Source organism: Leguminivora glycinivorella, chromosome 4, assembly GCF_023078275.1.
Source record: "Leguminivora glycinivorella isolate SPB_JAAS2020 chromosome 4, LegGlyc_1.1, whole genome shotgun sequence".
In the NCBI taxonomy this organism is placed as follows: domain Eukaryota; kingdom Metazoa; phylum Arthropoda; class Insecta; order Lepidoptera; family Tortricidae; genus Leguminivora; species Leguminivora glycinivorella.
The window spans coordinates 6,567,272-6,580,545 of NC_062974.1; positions in this window are offsets into that span (position 1 = coordinate 6,567,272).

A 13,274-nucleotide genomic window follows, 5' to 3' on the forward strand; every position below is an offset into this window, starting at 1 on the left:
TCAAATGACATTAATTATGTATGTCATAAAAATACATTACGCGAAGTGTATATTATTTTAATCCAAATAATCAAATGCACTCTAAATACGATTGATTATCTAGAATTGTTATTCAAGTAGTTTAAGTCAAAAGCAGTGCACGGAGGAGTGTAATAAAGTGCACGAATAATCCCAGTATGGATATGACACACTACCTAGATTTTATAACAACCTTCCTGTAACTTCTGTCAACGTAGAAAGGTCATTTAGTTATTTAAAATGGATTTTTTCTAATTGACGTGAACTTCTGACAGCCAAATCTATTGAACAAATTTTAGTTATTTATTCAATGTAATTTGGATAAGTAATTATAAATGTGTATATATTTCATAATTTGTTAAATATATGTAATGTTTTAAATACTTGTGTATTTGTTTTTTTGGCAACCATACTCTGCCACCAATACAGCACGCTGATAACGATCTTTACAAATAATAAAGGAGAACAGACATGTACATGTAAATGTAACATACCAGCTTTTGCCCGCGGCTTCGCTCGCGTTAAATTCAAAAATTGTGGAATGCTCCATATATACTTCCACCCCCTATTTTAGAGAAGTAGGGGTTTAGAAAGAGCCTATGTCACTCTCCATCCCTTCATCTATCTCCACTTAAAAAATCACGTCAATTTGTCGCTCCATTTTGCCGTGAAAGACGGACAAACAAACAGACACACACACTTTCCCATTTATAATTATTAGTATGGAAGTATGGATATGCGGGTGTCCCAAAAAGGACGCAAGATTTGATATACAGGGTGTAAACCTAATACGGGCGAACCTCTTAACGGTGGTGAGTATAGAACATAAATAATGGAATTAGATAACTTTTACTTAAAATTGAAATATTTTTTTATCCCTACAAATTAATTCGGCCCGCAACGTAATGCAAACACACTCGCGTTTAACGCTCGTTGACAGTTGTCATTGATTGTCATCGCAACAACGTTTACAGTACATTGCTGCTGGGAATTTTATCAAAAATTCATTATGGGGTGAAAATTAAGAGTAACTCAAAAACACCTCTTAATTAATGATAACAATATTGAATTATATGCCTGGTTTCATTTATCGCCCTTATTAGGTTTACGCGCTGTATATGAAAAACACATTTTTCACTAGTGCGAGAAGTGGTTCATTATATGTCAGGTCGAAACTTCGGATGGCCATCTGTACTGAAAAACGTCGTACGATACATGTGCGAAAAGGAAATTCGTAAATCGTGACTTAAAATTAAAACACTCCCTTTGATTGTTGTAACAGATCGAGCCGCGGATGATGAAAATTATACACGAAAGGGTTCTATTTACAGTTTATTTACACAGGCACAGGTTAAGCACATTACACAATTATTTACACGGATATATACAAAAGAAAAGGCTATTTACACATAATAATTACAATTTGATGTGCAAAACTATACATATGAGCCTTTGTTGACATTTCGTATCACACTGAAAAATATGTACATAAACAAAAGACGCGCGCTGGCAGCGGCATCCATAACCGGCCAGGCTGCCAGCACACGCGCAGCACAGAGGTTGTAGTTCCGTCGCCTACAATTGTGTTTTAATGTATCGCCACCTATAAGAAAATCATTTGTAAATAAAATCATAAAATACATAAAATAGGGTTATTTGTAGAACAGCACGTCAGGAAAATATCCTCCTAGGCTTAGCTGCCAAATCCTACGCACTCTTTTGTCAAAATTTTCTATAACCATTTTGCATAAATGCGGCTGAATTTCTCCGATGCAGCGTCGAATTTCCTCTTTTAAAACATAAGTGGTTGTAGGCTTATTGACATAGACTTTTGACTATAAATATTCCAAAACATTATGAATTGATCCAGTCTCCCTGAATTTTGCAACCACTCTGCTCACAGTAATTGACGAAGTCAAGTCAATATTCCGACCATATTTTTGAATTTTCGGACTATACCCGCCAAAGTTTCATTAGGTACTTTAGAAATATTGTTATATAATAAAAACGCGTTGATCTCTTTGTTAGCGGTGTGTCTGTCTGAGGCGGTATGCCACATCGTTATAATATAACTAGATTTTTCCCACGGCTTTTCCCGAGTACTAATCTAATCTTGTTTTTCAATACAAAGTTTGGAGCCCCATTTCACTCCCTCAGACCGTTTTCACATTATCCGATCCAATATCGGATGTCAGAAGGATTTCAAAGGCAAAAATCAAAGGCGGCACCTTTACTGAATAGGATATCGGTCCGACATCTGATATCGGATCGGATAATGTGAAAACGCACAGGAGGGTGAATTTTGAAAAATTCGTTCTTAGTGCTCCTCTACACCTTAAAAGAACCTACGTGCCAAATTTAAAATCTCTGGGACCAGCAGTTTCGGCTGTGCGTTAGATAGTTTCTTCCTTTATATATTTATTTCTACTCATTTCCTCAAAGGTTAACTGGAAGAGATCCCATTAAGGGATAAGTCCGCCTACATTGTATATTACTGACTCTGTAACTGTGTCTCTTTTGTTTCCTTTATGTACAATAAAGCTTATACATACATACATACATATTTAGACACACATAAAATTATCTGAAAATATGTTCGATGTGGCGTAGGCGAGAGGCTGGCAACCTGTCACTGCAATGTCGCAGTTTCGTTTTCTTTCAACCCCTTATTTGCCAAGAGTGGCACTGAAACTTGAGTACCTAGTTTCATGTGCTCTGCCTACCCCTTCATGGGACACAGGCGTGATTGTATGTATGTATGTATGTATCCCGGAGGAAAATGAAGAATTCGTATAGAGACTCGATTGTCTTATCCCCTTACGATGCCATATTTCCCGGCGTTGTAGCCGCAAGCACGTAATATCCTTAGCACGTGGCGCCTCCAGTTCTGTTACCGCGTTCACTGAACGTTTCCTAAATGTGAACGGCTGCAGGATAACATGCTCTGTTTATTTTGTATTATAATTACATTATGAGCATTTCGATACAGTAAGGAAATGTCGCCAGCATCCTTGGTACAATTACCTCAAGGGCATATTTTAGAAGAGTATTATTCCAACATGAAACTGGAAAAAAACATACATAGGTATGTAGCGTATTACAATATAATAGAGCGCGCGTAGCCGAATGCACAAACGCTCACGAAACGAAACGCTCGTAGATATCTACCTCTATCGCTCTTACGTATTGGCGCGACAGAGCCAGACTACCTTTCGCGGCGTTTCGTTTTCGTTTCGCGTCGTAGAAATGCCTTTCGGCTACGGGACCTGAACAGCCGGCGTAGCCGAATGGCAATCGTCGACGCTAGACGCCGACAGAAATTCTCTGTCGCGCCAATACGCATAGGGCGATAGAGATAGATAGCTATGAAACAGATATTATTTATCGTGGGCGTTTGTGCATTTGGATAAGTACGCTGGTACCCTGGTGTCCAAATGATCTAGTCAACACGACACAATCACTTACTTAGGGCCAGTTGCATTAACCTCATTTGACAGACTTATCATTCCCATACAATAAGATTTAACGAATGCTTTAACGGTGACAGACGGTTTGATGCAACCGGCCCTTATACTTCGTAAGCGAATGTTGACTTGTTCTGCCTATCGCTTTTCTGGGTACGCAGCCAAATGCACAAACGCTTACGATAATATTTTAATCGTAGCTATCCCTTTCGCGCTTCCGTAGTGGCGCGACAGAGACAGCCTTTCGTTCGCCACGTAGTTGAACAATTGTCACTTCAGAAATCGAAATAAGATGTCATATATTCAAGAAAAAGCGCGTATTAGTTGCGTATAGGTGGCAGCACTAGTCTTTCTAGCTATAACGTAAACCTGTAAAGGTTTCGTATAGGAGGTGCAAGCACCTACTGCTTGCCCTTAGAGTTGGCCAAAGACGCCTAGTCTTACAAAGATGGCATATAGAAGAGAAATTTCGACGGCTTCCGCTGTGACGGGGTGGCCTAGGGGTTCGTGGCGTTAGCCCGGATTGCTAAAGACGCCGATTCGAATCCGGCCTTCGCCACTGGTGGTGTCCGTCATTTTTTCTTTAATATATGACACCTTATTTCGATTTTTAATTTATATATAGTAGTGTGACTACTTAAAAACCCAAATCAAAATATTTGTTAAAATAATTTGATTTGTTCCCATAGTAGCGAACTGTCACTCCGTCAAGGCCGGCAGTTGACTGGTTTAGAAGCGAGCCATCGGCATGTCTTATGAACAGCGCAGTTCCGGTGCCTTTGCTAATTAATCGTGAATCCACGTCTAAGCGTTAATTAACAACTAACTAACGTTCAACACGCTGTTAAGATGACAATTCTATCCGCCAACAAAATACAGAGTCGAGGCTGGAAGCCCCTACTATCAAATATTGATGTTTTAGAGGACTAATTCGACAGGCAAACGTCACGGATCAATTCATTCAATTAATCGTATGGAGAAAGTGCAGAACAGCAGCGCCCTGAAACAATTACGTGCTAGAATTAAAATAATGAACTGAACTGAAATGTATGGGTCCTTTAGGCTTAAAACTAGATGGCGCTGTTTCGCAGCCTGGAAGCGGCCAAAATTATATTTTCCCCAAATATTTTTGCGTGTTTTTAGGGTTCCGTAGTCAACTAGGAACCCTTATAGTTTCGCCATGTCTGTCTGTCCGTCCGTCCGTCCGTCCGTCCGTCCGTCCGTCCGTCCATCCGTCCGTCCGCGGATAATCTCAGTAACCGTTAGCACTAGAAAGCTGAAATTTGGTACCAATATGTATATTAATCACGCCAACAAAGTGCAAAAATAAAAAATGGCAAAAATTGTTTTATTAGGGTACCCCCCCTACATGTAAAGTGGGGGCTGATATATTTTTTCATTCAACCCCCAACGTGTGATATATTGTTGGATAGGTATTTAAAAATGAATAAGGGTTTACTAAGATCGTTTTTTGATAATATTAATATTTTCGGAAATAATCGCTCCTAAACGAAAAAAAAGTGCGTCCCCCCCCCTCTAACTTTTGAACCATATGTTTAAAAAATATGAAAAAAATTACAAAAGTAGAACTTTATAAAGACTTTCTAGGAAAATTATTTTGAACTTGATAGGTTCAGTAGTTTTTGAGAAAAATACGGAAAACTACGGAACCCTACACTGAGCGTGGCTCGACACGCTCTTGGCCGGTTTTTAGTTTTTTTAAGAACAAATGACATCACATCAATGAAAATGAAAATGAAAAAAAATGAAAAATATCTTTATTTAAATAATAACATATGCTTATACAATTTGCTGGGACTTCTCTTTAGGCTTACAGCGCCTGTGTTGAGACGACCCGCTCATCCAACGCCTGATTACGAAAGTAGTACAGCGTGTATTTAATATATATCTAAGGTACACGTATATATTTAGAACCCTTACCTACAGAATAGGAGAATACAGAAGATGTCAATACACATTTTGAATCATGATATTACAACAATACACATTTTGAAAAAAATAAATTTGTGTCGTTAAACTATTGAGGTACGATTCTTGGTATGAAGACTGTAAATCCTATACAATTCATCTTTGCATACACATACCTTTTCCGTGACGCCTATACTATGAAAAAAGAATTCTAAAATACTTATAAAGTAAACACATCATTTTGCATATTTTTGACATTTGTTTATTTTACTCAGAGTTACGACTTACACGATGTGTTACTTGATTCTACCCCTTAATATAATACTTAAGTGCGAAGACAGGATAACTGAACACATCAATTTCAAAACGCAGTCCAAACTTAAATAACATCAATGGATTTTCAAGTATTTTAAAAGTTTTATGTTGCGATTACGGACGATCTCACGCCAGAGAATGAAGAAGAGGGTATGGCGAAGGTAAACGCTATGTTGAATAATGAACAAATATTCAAATATTATATTATTACAAATATTAGATTATTGCAAAAAGGCTCAGAAGTACTCGAAACCGACGAGCGTGTATGAGAAACGTTATGAAAGTGTGTGAACCGAAAGTGGTTAGTCAGGATCGTAGTAAATGGAAATCCGTAATCTCTGCCTCCCCCTTATAGGTATTACTTTTAATATTATTTAAAAATAATATAAGTAATGTTCCCAACCTTCCCATGTTGTCAAAAAATAGCTAAATCCCTTATAGCTTTTTAGATTGATGGTCATTGATGATACATTTTCAATCGAAGTCAACAGAGCCATCTAAACAACTTGAAAATGAGTGATGTGAAATCGCGAGTATATAAAATATATTCATCACATCCATCATACAAAGCAGCCTTGTCGAAAAGTAGTATTTCTTAACAAGGCACAATGACATACGATCTTTTGGACTGTAACTAAAAATAGCCTCATTTGTCCCTCAATTCCTCACTCGTATCGTTACGTTTCGTTCCTTAGCTACGAGTATAAAAAGCACCTTTGGAACGAAATAGACCTAACGCTGAAACAATTCGCTATTGAGTTGGGACAGTTTCGTTCTAAAGAAGCGAAAAGTTCGTACGTACTAGGCTCTGCAGCCAAGAAAATCGTTGATGCTTCATAGCGTATAGTAGTTTAGTTATCTCTCTTTATCGCTCTTCTGTATCGGTGTTGCAGAGCTATTTGCGAATCGTTGGACAGGGAGCGTTAACCATAGTACTCTTGGCTACAGGTCCAGGTCAAAGGAATTCCGTTAATTTTCCTGTTCTTTATGATTTTTACCTTTGAAGCGTCTGATACAGTCAATTAAAAAGGCATGTAGTGTTGTATAAGGTTGCCGTTGAGATCTTTTGTTAAGTTTTGATCGAAATGCTTTCGTTGTAGCTGAATAATATGAAAATTCTGCCCAAGTGTTTGACCCACTCTCTGGTTATGGAGCTGATTTTTTGCCCAAAAACTGGATTCTGCCATAAATTGAAATTGAAATTGAAATTATTATATAATTCGACCCATATTTTGGTTAGTAATAGGTACATTTAGCTTAAAACTAGGTTATTTATTATAGATTAGGCACATACAATTTCACACTAGAATACAATAGAATAATTTAAATAAAGAATAAAGTACTTTTTTTTTAAATTATATATCAAATTAAAATTTTAAAAACTTAAAACATTACCATTCCTATAAAATTATAAAATAAAATTAAAATAAATAATTAACAATCACATTAAAATTGTATTTATTTCCATTTCCATTCATATTTATATTTCATTCATTTGATAAAACGAAGAAACTTTTCACAACGATACTATAGATCCAAAAATCGACTTTGTTTGAGAATACAGTTCCACAGGAGCCGAGAAAAAGTGAGGTCTGTAAAATTGGAAATAAAACTGCGACTTTCACCAACATCCAATTTGGCTAAAATACCTACTGTTTTTTTTAAACGTTTATTTTTTACGTTAAACACAGTTGTTTTTTTTTAAGATCGCATGTTACGTCTGCAATCAATAACTCCTTAAGTCGGCCACCCAGCGTGTCTTATTTCTACTTTGCTTACCACAATTAATCTGACAGGGGAGTAGGGATCCAGCAAGCAATATATCCAGACTGGTAAGATTAAGTATTGCCTTTGACAAAGGGCTAACTCAACTCCTATCGCTCGCAACCCAATGCACTCATACGATATATAATTTTATACTCGAATAGTCACTTCATAAGGGAAGCTAAATTTCTAGATAAGAACATGTATAACATGAAGAACCCGAAAGACTTTAAGCACGCCCGCATGTATAATAACCTAACCACAAAATTAAAATTTAAAAAGAAAACCAACATTTTGGACCGGTTTTCATAAAATAGACATAGACATAGACATTCTTTATTGGTAATGAAAATTACAGGTCATAACTTTTACCATATTAGATTATTGCACATATTTATGTAATTACATCTATACACATTATCTACATTTTATACATTTGTTCAATAACTATACATTTTTATATAGTCTATAGTATAGTAGTAGTTTAGTAGTAGTTTTGTAGTTTAATATGGCTAAGGACACTCCTGACTAATTCAGATTACAAACAAAAAATAAATCCAAATCGGTTCGGTTCGGGAGCTACGATACCACAGACAGAGAAACAAACAGACATACAGACACGTCAAACTTATAACACCCCGTCGTTTTCGCGTCGGGGGTTAAAAATAGTATTTGACGTATCCTTAACATTGTCGTACAGAGTTTTTCCAGTTTAATCGCGCCATAAATGTCAAAATTACCTTAACATTTCAAAATGATTTTAAGTCAAATATAATTAAGTCGAGTAAAAGCTTAATATATTCTTAGACACATATGTTTTCTTTGGTCTATGACAGATGACGTCACTAGCCATCCGTGAACGTGTCAATATAGGTATTTCAATAAATTCCTACTCTACCTCATAATGAACACCGGCAGCGTATTCGGGACCATTGAATACGCTGCCGGTGGCTTATGAAAACTATTTTAATATGTTTAAGTCTCATAATTAATACAAGTAAATAATTGAGCCTCAATGAAGTTTTATAATTAAAATTTACGCATTATTGTTGAGTTATTAAATAGTATTTTATACAACCGTGATATAATACAAAGCTTATCAGTCGAGTACCATGTTTAGGCCACGAAGCTTGCTGAGTGGCCTAATAGTACGGTACGAGAGTGAAAAGCTTAATTATATCACTATTTTATACAATACTTTTTCTACGAGTCATCATCTTCATCATCAATGGACGGAAATATCATCATTCATGCAAGTTAAAATTAATGTTAATAGAGTCGTTCACCCTTGTATCAACATCGAATTACCTAGCAACCAATTGTTTGTAATAACCGTCTCTGATTGGCCGATAACGCGTCAGATAAAAAAAATGTGTTTCAGATACAGGAAAATTTGCCAGGTAAGTATCGCAAATTAGTATAGAAATTGTATGAAGTTCTATTTTTCAAATTATTTCAGTTAACTAAAGTCAACTATAATGAGCTTATTATAATTGAGTCGGAACTGCCATAGAGTATCCAACACTGATAAGTTAGCACTTATTGTTTAGTATGTGGTGCCCTAATTGACAGATTACAGTCGACAAGTAGAAAAAATTGTTTTTGGATTATTACTTCAAGATTATAAAATAAATTGAAAGCATTATTTATAAGATGTATTTATGTTACACATGTATTTATAAGATGTTAAATCTGAATTATTTTGAGAAAATTACAAAAAATATGTACAAGTATAAGACTTGATCATTTAACAACCCCATCCATGTTGCAAAATTCTACGAATTTCAATCAAGATATCAATGATATCGCTCACAGAACATGAAAAAAAGTTGATACTCGTAGCTTTCACTAACAACAAACAAAAAAAAACATGTCTAAAACCCACTTCAACTCATATTACGGTTCACAGTCGGACGCCGCAAGATAAAGAGTAGGTAACCCCCTTATTCATAATAAACGTACACTAAAGGTATCAAGCCGATTAAGTTCGTTTCTCCCTTTCTATCACACCAATACGTCGGAGAGGGACAAACGAACTTTATCGCCTTCCCAAGTAACACACATTTGCTGTATAACAGCTGAATAAAGGCATTTTTTAACGCTTTAGGCTGTAATAAAGGTACATAAAGAGCTATGTAAAAGCTCTATAATAGCTATGACAGCCCTTAATACTCTTAAATGGGCACAAATTAGACAGCCTTAAGGGTACATAGTGCTTTAAAAGCGGTATAGCAGCAATGTAACAGGGGTATAAGGGTGGCAAGAGTTATAAGGGCTGAATATCGGCAGAATAAAAGAACACAAGTAGCCACTTACTCAGCAAAAGCGGTATAGCAGCAATGTAACAGGGGTATAAGGCTGGCAAGAGTTATAAGGGCTGAATATCGGCAAAATAAGAGAACACAAGTAGCCACTTACTCAGCTAAAGGGTCACATTATATACGTGATTTCATACATTTAGGTGAAATGCAAACAAATTTTTACTTATATTCTAGCTATTTGGTTGGAACTTTAGTGAGTGAAACTTTAATGGTGAATGGTTTATCTGTTGGTTATTGGTAACCACGTTTTGTTTTGTATATCTTATGCAAATATGTTTGGGAATGAAAGTTTACCGACATTATATATACATATTTACTAACAAAATTTTAATGCGCCACGTAAATATTCAGTATTTAATTAGTTACAATAAATAAATAAGATGTGATGAAATATTTTTTTTGTGTTTTGGAGACATTTATACAATACAAAGTAAGCATTATGGTTTTAAAAAGTAATAACTGATACAATACATTCATAATTTATACCCAAAATATCATAAAAGTCGAAATTAATCAGGATGTATTTATAGGTTAAGCGATGAAAATGGTGGATTCATAATAAAGACGAGGAGGTTACAAGTTACCATAAAATAACATTTATTCAGCTTATTCCTAGTTAATAATCTACGCGTGTACCACATAAAGCAATAGCCGTTATTACGGTACACAAGTGCCCCACAAAATAGCTACCAGGCGTCTAGTGGGTGTTTTAAACAGCCGCTATTCAGATAATAATAAAGGCGATATAAAGGCTGATTTGTGGTATAAATGTTCAACTCTAAGCAGTATTATACGCCACATTTTCTCCATTATACCTCTTTTGGCTCTTTAATGGTCCACATGTGCTATCTTAAAAAGTCAGCGTTTTAAAAGGTCACAAGTGGCTTCTTATATCGCTTTTGGAGTAGTGTGATCTACTACGCAGCTCTTATTACATTCTAGGCTGTCAAAAATGCTAATAGCTGAATAATGTCGTTGCAAATATACCATTACAGCACTATTGGCGAATTAGTGGTACTGTTCTCCACCGTAATGCAGCTCTTAAACTGCTTAAGCTGTTTAAATTTCACTGAATGCTACTATGCAGCCGAAGGTTCCTCTGAATGCTCTTATAACAGTGCTAAAACGCGTAAAGTTACGAATAGAACCTAATGTGTGCAGTTATACAGCTATCTGTGCTACTTGGGTTGATAACTTTAGAGTACGTTTATGAATAAGGGGGTAAAGGTATCTGAAGGCCTTGTATCAAATTCCAATTTCATAGTCAGTTTACGTATGCACAAATACGAGGCACACCTCAACCCAGAGTAGAGCTGCCTGCGGAATTAGTAATGACATCGTCTGTGAATAGCCTGAACTGAAGACGTCCTTGGGCCTCGATCCACTAGGAAGCCGGACCGTATCCAGTATCTCATACAATTTTTTTTCCAGACGTTTAGTTTTTTTTTTGTCACAGCACCCTTGAAAAGAGATTTTTTTTTCAGCGTTAATAGTGATCACAGTGACGTTTTAATTTTTTTTTTTTATTTCGTTATAAACAAAGAAAAAAATTACAACAAGTTTTGTACTTATCTGCCAAACTGCACAGCAGTTTGTTGGCAGAAAAATTATTCTACCCTCCACCATTTATGTTGAACCACCAATTGTTTGTATGTATGGCGGAAAATTAGCTTTTCCGTTTAACTACACTTTTTTTTAACCGACTTCAAAAAAGGAGGAGGTTCTCAATTCGACTGAATGTTTTTTTTTAGGAAACAATGTTTTGATAGGTTTATAAAAACCGGCCAAGAGCGTGTCGGCCACGCTCAGTGTAGTAGGGTTCCATTAGTTTCCCGTATTTTTTTTCAAAAACTGTTCAACCTATCAAGTTCTAAATAATTCTCTTAGAAAGTCTTTATAAATTTCTATACTTTTGTGATTTCTTTTCATATATTTCAAACTTACGGTTCAAAAGTTAGACCGGGGGGACACATTTTTTTTACGTATGGAGCGATTTTTACATTATTGCATTGGCTAAAACAAACCAAAAACTGACCAAGTTCAGAGTGGAATGGCTAAGTAAAAAAAAAACTTCAATCGGAGATGATACTCGATGTAGGGAACAAATCAAATTATTTTATTAAATATTTTTTTGATTTGTTTTTTTGTTAAGTAGTAACACTACTGTAGGTATATAAATTATAAACTGAAATAGATACCATACACTAAAGAAAAAGCGATCAAGCCCACTGGTGGTGAAGCCGGGAATCGAACCCGGGTCGCCAGCTATCGCGGCTGACGTGTTCGACCGCTACACCACCCCGACCGCCAGAGATGATACTTTTAATAACCTAACCACAAAATTAAAATTTTGAAACAACCCCCGACCGCGACATAGTGGACCGATTTTCATGAAACATGGCTAAGAACACTCCCGACTAACTCAGCTTTCAGACAAAAAAAATAAATCTAAATCGGTTCATTCGTTCGGGAGCTACGATGCCACAGACAGACACACACACAGACAAACAGACAGACAGACGGACGGACAGACAGACAGACAGACAGACAGACAGACAGACACGTCAAACTTATAACACCCCTTCGTTTTTGCGTCGGGGGTTAAAAATAATAAGTTTGTGTGGAAAGCCGATATTCATGTCATGTTTACATTTAACAGTCCAAATGTGCGAAACTCTTGTACAACGGCCTACATTTTTGATGAGTAGATTTTTGGGTCTTACAGCGATACTAGTGCCACCTAGTGCACTATACCAGAAGACGGGCTGTCGTTATTTTATATGAGGTCACCGTACAATGTACAAGTAAGTACCTTTACCTTGGATTGTACTACGACAGAATGGTAAAAAATTTCATCACATGGTGAACACATCAGCCCACATCACAGCAGCCCATGACTCTTCACTGTCGACCATGCGGCGGATTATTGTCGGCAGTGTGAGGTCATCCCCTATTGCCGCGGACAGGGCTGCGCGAGGCTCCGCCCACGCAGGGCACTCTTCGCGTGTGTGCTTGGCCGTTTCCACGGCTCAGTACGCGTTCACCTACACTAGCTTAGACTGTGTGCTAGGAACGCGCCTCTTTCATATATTTGATCGCCAGTGTCCGAGATGGACATGTTCTTGTTTTTAACCGACTTCAAAAAAGGAGGAGGTTCTCAATTCGACTGAATGTTTTTTTTTTTTTTTTTTTGTATGTATGTTACTCGATATCTCCGAGAATCCTGGATCGATTTTCAAAAATTTTTTTTTGATCGAACGGGTATAATCCCGAGATGGTCCCATTGACACAAGTCAGGGTCTGATGATGGTATCTTGGAGAAATCGAGGGAACTCTTCAAATGTTATAGGCACATGTAAGGTTTTTAGTGTATTTTTCAAAGGTACACCAGTATTTACGCCTGACGGTAGTAATTTTATGTGGCTGAGCTGATGATGGAAGGTCAACTCCTCAATGGTTAGGA